Genomic DNA, 7886 nt, shown 5'->3' with positions numbered 1-7886 from the left:
ATAATATATATTACATTGCAGACATATTTTTATAATGCCGACGACATACGTCCAAAGAAAGACTCATTTCAAGAAAGACATATTTTGAGGCTTATACATAATAGGGTTGTTATAACAGTAGCTCGATCTGGGATGCTGTATTCGTTTTGAGTGGATTTTGCCAGATCGAATCTCACGAGGCACGCATGCGCCGAGTGTGGTCCGTCCTTGCAAAATCCACGAGAGCCGAATACAAAATCCCAGATCTAGCTACTGTTGTAATGACCCTTTCACCCTTTTATTATATGCGTCCATCTTTTGTTTGTTTATTTGTAATCGAACGAAATCTTAACTGTTTGATGATTTTAAAATGACATGAGTGATGTTTTTGTGCGCTATTTATATAACTGTGTCAGCTCATGCATATTTTGGACTTTGGAAGGTACAATACGAGATTTTCTTCGGCCTGTTCGTATTTCCGTGTGAAATGTAAGCTGTATTTTTGACGGAATTTATATAGTTATATAATAAACTGCTATATTCTTATCACCTAAGGTCGTGACTCGTCGTTGGAGTCTATATGAGATACAATATGAAATCAGTTTTAGCAATTCTTAATTGTGAAAAACCTTCATTTTGTGCATTTTTCATGTGTTAGAAAATTGTTTCAGACCCCTGTTACTGCTGAACTTCACAGCGTTCGGTTGGGGGGATGGAGGGGGGAGGTTAAGGATGGTGCCTTTTAAAGAAGATATCATTAAGATTTAGCATGTTTGGGTGCTCAGGTACCTATTAATTTTGCACAAGACTTGATTCGCCTAGATTATCTTCGGAGAATGTACGTGATACACTTTAATATCAGTTTTAACAATAATGCATTACGTGTTCTCTATTTTTGTTAAAGATTGGACTAAATCCTTGTTACTGCTGTAATTCACAACGTTCAGGTAGGGCCGGCTTCAGGAAATATTGTCTATGCATGTGTTAATCCTGCCGATATGTCTTTTTTTTAATGATTTGCTCTCCGTGCCAAACATTTCGAAAACAACTTTTTATCAAATATTGAATCGAAACCATAACTATTGGATAGGCAATGATCTAACTAAGGAAATGAGTACTCACGCTTGTTTCGTTTAAAAATAAGAAAATTATTGCCGTTTTTCGAATATTTTCTTATTAACTCATCAGATTCATGTAATTGTGTATTCTAACACGACCCGAGTTATTTCCCTATTAAACAAAGAGGACGGAAACTGTGCGTTATTGTGCAACACATATTTTTAATATAGACATTCAACATGTTTTTGATCAGCGCTCTTCCATATCTGATACAGTTTAGTAGGTCTCAAAATACATTGTCATTCGATTATTCTTTCTCTGTCCAAACTCTGTAATGAGTGCGATCTCTTTAAGGTAGCAAATTTATTTCTTAAGGTTTTTATTTTTTAGCCCACCTAAGCACAGTAGTCAGGTAGAATAACAGAGAAAAGAGAGTGAACCTCGCAGTAGGGTATATACAAGGTTTTATTGCAGTTTTCTGTCATTTAGATTATAATATGAAATAAGGCACTGCCTCAATCGGGAATCGATCCGACTTTAACTCATCCAATAAGATTTGAAAAGAACTGTCTAATGGCAGCATCGTTTCCGCATCATTTTAAAGGTAGATTCTGGAATAAAAACAACACTGCCCATATTTGTACTGATGTGAAAGACGTTGCGGTTCGGACAAGTTATGTGAACGCTTATTAGGCACAAGAAAAAGCGTATTCTTCCAAAACATCCGAAGTCAGACACTCTGTGCACGTGCCGGTAGGACACATTTTTTTATTTCGATAGTATATATCTCATTTGGTATATCGCGCCATGTTACCGTAGAGGGATCGATACCCTATTAATCAAGAAACTGCTGGAAGATATCTAGTCACCATTGAGGAAAACTTTTTATCAGCAAATCTTGATCCCCATGTAAAAGTGCTAATTTTTATTAAAGAAATAACACCACGAACACCTTTATCTTATCCTGTGTAAATATGTTCTAAGCAAACATTCAACATGACTATGAAATTTCAAAGCTGGTATCTAAAATAACTGGGAAAGGGTGGTTATATTTCTTTAAAAGTCTTTATTGATGATAATTGACCTTTCATAATAAGGTACCTGTAGAATATACATCAAGATAGTTTCAAAATAATTTCCCTTGTACTACTTTAACTCTAAAGACGATTAATCTGATCAAAATATATAAATGTGTCTTAGTTTGAAACTACTTTTACTATTTAAGTTGTGTTCAATTTATGTGAAAACCTTGAAAATACGTTACAAATACAATCCTTTAAAGTTTAAATTTGATTTCAAGATAATATATCATGATGAAAAATGATAAAAATGTGTAAACTTTGTAACATTTTTAATGTTCGTGCAAGTATGCGTTATACTGTTTAAATTAAATTGAAAAACGTCATCGTTTTTCGCAATAATTAGCAACGTGACATACATAACACGATTTGTTACCTTTTCGTTTCCTTTTTTAATATGGGCAAGTTACAGAACATTTTTAATTAAGTTAAATAATATGATGTTTAACAAAAGGTTAAGATAAACTGTTGAAAAGATATATAGATTATTGCTTTGTTTGAAGAGGACGTCAAAACGTTACCAACTATGTATTTGTTACATGTTAGTTGCGTGTATGCACTTTTGTCAGGTAGGATTTCTCTTCTATACATTTATATGAGACATTCCTTTTTTAGTTAAGTATTTACGTATTTACTTGAGTAAATACAATCGAGTGGTATGTCTTTTAAAAATGTTACATACGTAACGGTAACGTAATATTTTTACCAAATTGTACTATGACATACTCTTTACATCTATATAGGTAGGTTTTTTTGTAATTTGCACACTTTTAAGTCTGAAAACGTGTATATATTGTCCATTACAACAACTTAAGAGATTAATTTTATTCATGCGAATGAGCATGAATGATATTAGATGACAGGAAACTGGTAAAGCACTTCAAGAATATAATTTCTAGAACAGTTTAAATGTACGATATTGAGTTGCAATTATCATTCATGGCGAAGATGTCGTCTTCCGTTAACTTGTGAATAACAGTAAATGTCAACAAGTTGCTGCTTCAGAACAGGAGGAATGTATGGACATGAATTGTCGTTACTTGATTGAATTGAATGAAAAATGATGAGATGTAAGTATAGGTCAAAGGTAAGTTTAATTATCATCATACACAATGTGCACATAACTTCTTTTTGTGCCCTCCCTCATTAAGGTTGTACATCAAATAAACTTATTCAAACAAAACAAATGTGAATTAATAATTGTTTTACTTCGAAATGACATCCTCAAAGATGAATTTGAAATAAAAAAGCTTACCCCAATAACCTGAGATTTACACCTTTTATCCTTAAAATGCAGAAACTTCATTTTAGTCTGAATTGAGCAATTATTGTCCATAATATGATACATAGCTATCATTTTCTATTCACTTACAAATTAAATGTTTGACAGAAACATATTTACTAAATCATCCCCAGCTTTTACTATATTTGACTGGCATATCATAGTAGGTTGTCCCCCTTGAAAATTATCCGATAATCAATATTGGTTTTCCTGCTGATATTACTTTGAGCAATAGATTATATAGGAAAATTATTTTCAATGATTAATTTCAAATATGTCTTTTGGTTTGTGAATATTTTACCAGATATGACAGTATACATCAATTTCTCCTCTTTAATTTTATGTGAAAATATTTATTCTAACTGAACATCTTCTTGCTTCCAATTTTGTTTTAAAAGTATCACCATCACTTATATTGAGCATACAGTGAAAATCACTCAACCTTTCAATTTCTTTAAATTTTTAGGTAAATAAATTATATTTTCCAAAACATGACAACTTATTACCACATATGTAGTTGTTCTTGACTTTATAAACAATACAATAGTATATTTATAATTGTAATAGGGTAAAACCTTCCATTTAACGTCAAAATGTATCAAGAAATTAAAAACTGTTGGATTTCTTAAAGTTCTGATGTAACTTAAACGGTGTTGATTTACGGAACTGCATATACCAACAATTAATGTAGGATTCAATATAGATTTTTGAAATAATAACGTTCATAATTGTCTCATTAGACAACAAATAGAAAACAAATGAACAGAACAGAATAGAACAGAGCTTTGATTTTTCACCCAACTGTTTATGAGAACAATACGAATCATTATAAATTACATTAGTTCCGACTGAAAGCTAAATATCTTTGAAGTATTGAAACGTTCGGCAACAGGAGGAAAACGGCGCCAATAAGAATAATTTTCTTAGAAAATAGTGTAATTTGCATATTAGGCGATCAGTAAAAGCTGGCAAGAGGGGGCGGGGGAGAGAATGTTTACATTTATTTAGATAAAAAATACAGCATGATTTCCACGCTACTGTACGGAGAAATGGGGAAATTAACAGACGCGCAATATCATATCTATTTTAGAAGTGAAAACAAAGCATGGCCAGTTTTTCAACTATTTAATAATGACTTAAGCCCCGGTTTAAGCCGTGTCGGATATATTTACAACGCTTAAGTCTGCACGTGAATAACGGGGCACGACAAAAGTTAAACCTTCGATTGGATTTTTCTGCTTTAAGCGGTGTCAGCAATGGCTTATCTTTCTATTGTTATTTTAAACCTGGGGCATATGTGGTTTAGAAAAGATGGCGGTTGAATATTTGGACATGGATTTAAATTTCCAGCATGAAGTTATAGCAGAAATGTTGAGGAGGGAGAGAATGATACCGGACTGAGCAAACCCTTTCGTTATGTACGACGATTTGGACTTTTGGATAGATTTCGTCTCAGTAAAGCTAGTATTAGAGATGTTTTACTTTATCAAAAACTTTAACCAACGGCGTCACGCCGACGCTGGGGCGAGTGCAATAGCCCTATTTTTTATTCGAAAAGTCGAGCTTAAAATGTGACAGATTCAACTCTTCACTTTTAACTTTAGTAAACTCGCTACGTTTATACACGTTTCAAAATATACGTGCAAGCATAAATATATAAGTGCATGTAATTACTTATAAATATATGTAACGCATAAATATGTAGGTGAACATATATATATGGATACGCACATCTGTAAATACGTCTCCTTAATTTCATTGACGTGTGGATTTTGAAATTCATGCATTTGCAAGTAGATTTTTTTCTGATAATTGTATAGTACCTATACTATCAATTTAAATTTACAAGTGCATTCCTAAATACAAGTGCATATTGCACGTGTTTTGTACATGAAAGACGGAACATTTAGGAATAATGAAAACAATAAGACAATGAACAGACATAGGAATGTTTGTAGTCTTTCCTTGAATTAAATTCATTTGTCACCTTTTCCCAGCAAACATTTTTTTCTATTCATTAGACGGGCGATAGTATTTTTGTTTTTTATCGTGTCTTTGTAATTTTCAATGATTTCTATGAGCGCTTCTTTTTCAATGTAGTGTAATTTGGCGTGCGCATTAACATGGCCATGCTAAATCACCAAAGTAACATGTTTTATATATGTAAAAATACAGCGAAACGGTCCGATGACTGTATCTACATGTTCATAGTGTGTGACCACTGCTAAGCTAATACATCGCAAATATACCCGACGAGTATTAGTACAAGGTTGAGTGATGGCTTAACTAATACTAGTTTAAGCCTTTCTTAATGCTAGAGTTGAAAAACTGGCCATTAGGCACTATAAATAAGTAGACAGAGTGAATCAGAGCTAATAAAAAAATGAGTTCGGATATCAATGATACACATACACCAATGCTGATAAGAAAAATCAGAAACTTGATTCATAAATGGACAAGAACATTCAAACAAAGTGGGAATACATTCATCTTCACACAAGTTTCGTTTTTTTCGAGGAAAACTATTTACATGTTTTTGTGGGAAAGCTCGTTTATAAAATAATCCTCGGATTTCATTGTTTAGCAGTTATTTTCTGGCGAGATTCAAAGTTTCAGAAGAAAAGAAAAGAAATTTATTTAAATATTTTCATTTTCTGTTACATTACAACACGAATTTCGCAATATCATGTTGTTGTTTTTTTACAGAAATGTTTTATATCTTTATAAGAATAATATTTCTATATGAATCTATAAAACAACATGATTTATATAAAAAAGTGGCTACATGTTTTGTTGCTTTCTATGAGGTAATATGCTAGTTTAATTTCCTTTTATTGCCCAAAGTAAAATATTAAGATCAATGGAAAATCCGTGACAAAGAATTATTGACTTAGGTCATGAATGGCACGACTTACAGCTAATGTAAGGGAGACAATCCAGTTTGAAGGGAATTGCTTTAACACAGTCAATAATTAAGGGAGAGAATTCTTGAAAATTCTCGTTAAAAGCTGACCATGCTCTATACCCATGCATGCAGTACTATATAATTTGAAAAAGTTTTAAAAATTACTTTAAGTTAAAACAATTCACACGAGTAATCTAATAGAATAGAGGTTTAACTCTTTTCATGATCATATCTCTTATTTTGAAAAGTGACTTTCTTGAATTATTGACTACCATCTAATAAGTCTATATAATTATGAAATATGGATAATTGATATAAGCTTTTGTTTCGTATCACTGAAATTGCAATATGTTAGAGAAAGCATGTTGTTCTAAATTTACGTCATAGAATTTGAACAAAGATATGCGGTTTTTGGAGTATTAATGATATTTGCAAAATATCAAATATTGCATCAGAATATTTATTATGGTTAACTTTCAATTTAAAAAAATGTTTGTTCCGGTATCCCGACCTACCCTAAATTTTTGGTCCGATCCTAAATGTTTTTATGGCCTTGGGGATTTTATTTTTCAAATTTTTAACAAAAAATTGCAAAACTGCACTTTTTATGCGTTAAACATGGCTAGTGATGTCAGAAATCAACTTACTGATGCTCTAAAGGCTTTACCCCATTATTTGTATTCATTTTTTGACACAAAAATAATTTCCGAAAAGTCCCACTTAATAGTAAAAAAAAATAATAAAAAATACCAATCTACCTACCGTAAATTGTTTTAGCATGTTAACATTAACAAAAACATGAGTAGGAATCTTTTTCAACTCATTAATGACTTGTTGATTTTATGTCTCTCTTAACTGGCCACAAACGAAAACAATATATTTCCTCAATTTCCAACAAGGAAGAGTACTGTATGCATAGGCGTAAGAGCAGGGAGGTAGGGGAGCGGAGCACAATCTTTTTATTTTATATACATATTTCTTTCTTATTTGTAAGACCATACTGATACTTTTATCCTAAAAGCTCGCTACAATTCAGCATTTGGCCTTTGAAATATTCAAAATCTTCTACAGTACCACTTGCTACAATGATCTCGCACACTAATAAAGATTTCTTCTCGAAATACCTATTTTTCAAGGTTTGTTGACATTATATAACTTAACCTATAGTAGTAATTTTCAGCGTCGAAATTCTCTTAGAATTCAGAAATTTGCGTGCACAAATTACAAAACCTTACGGGGGAGAACCCCTTACCCGCACCCCACCCCCCCCCCCCCCATCCATACAGAAATATTACAACACTTTCTCCAGATATTATAACTATTTTATTGAGACCTGGGGCCGTATTCATAAAGCATCTTAAGTATAAGTATAAGAAATTGATTATTTACTTAAGTATTACTTAGGTAAGAAATTTATTTCACTTAATATAAGTAAATTTGTTATTCATAAAACAACTAAATAACTTAAAGTAATTATTGGCTTTTATTGTGGACGAAAACATTAAAAAAACAACATTAATTTCAGACAGATACAACATGCACAATTATGTTTAAAGTGCTTTTATCTAAAAAAACAACACTT

This window comes from Mercenaria mercenaria, chromosome 5 (genome assembly GCF_021730395.1).
Source record: "Mercenaria mercenaria strain notata chromosome 5, MADL_Memer_1, whole genome shotgun sequence".
NCBI classification, from domain to species: domain Eukaryota; kingdom Metazoa; phylum Mollusca; class Bivalvia; order Venerida; family Veneridae; genus Mercenaria; species Mercenaria mercenaria.
The sequence above is the reverse complement of the archived record's forward strand: the minus strand, read 5'-3'. Positions refer to the sequence as shown.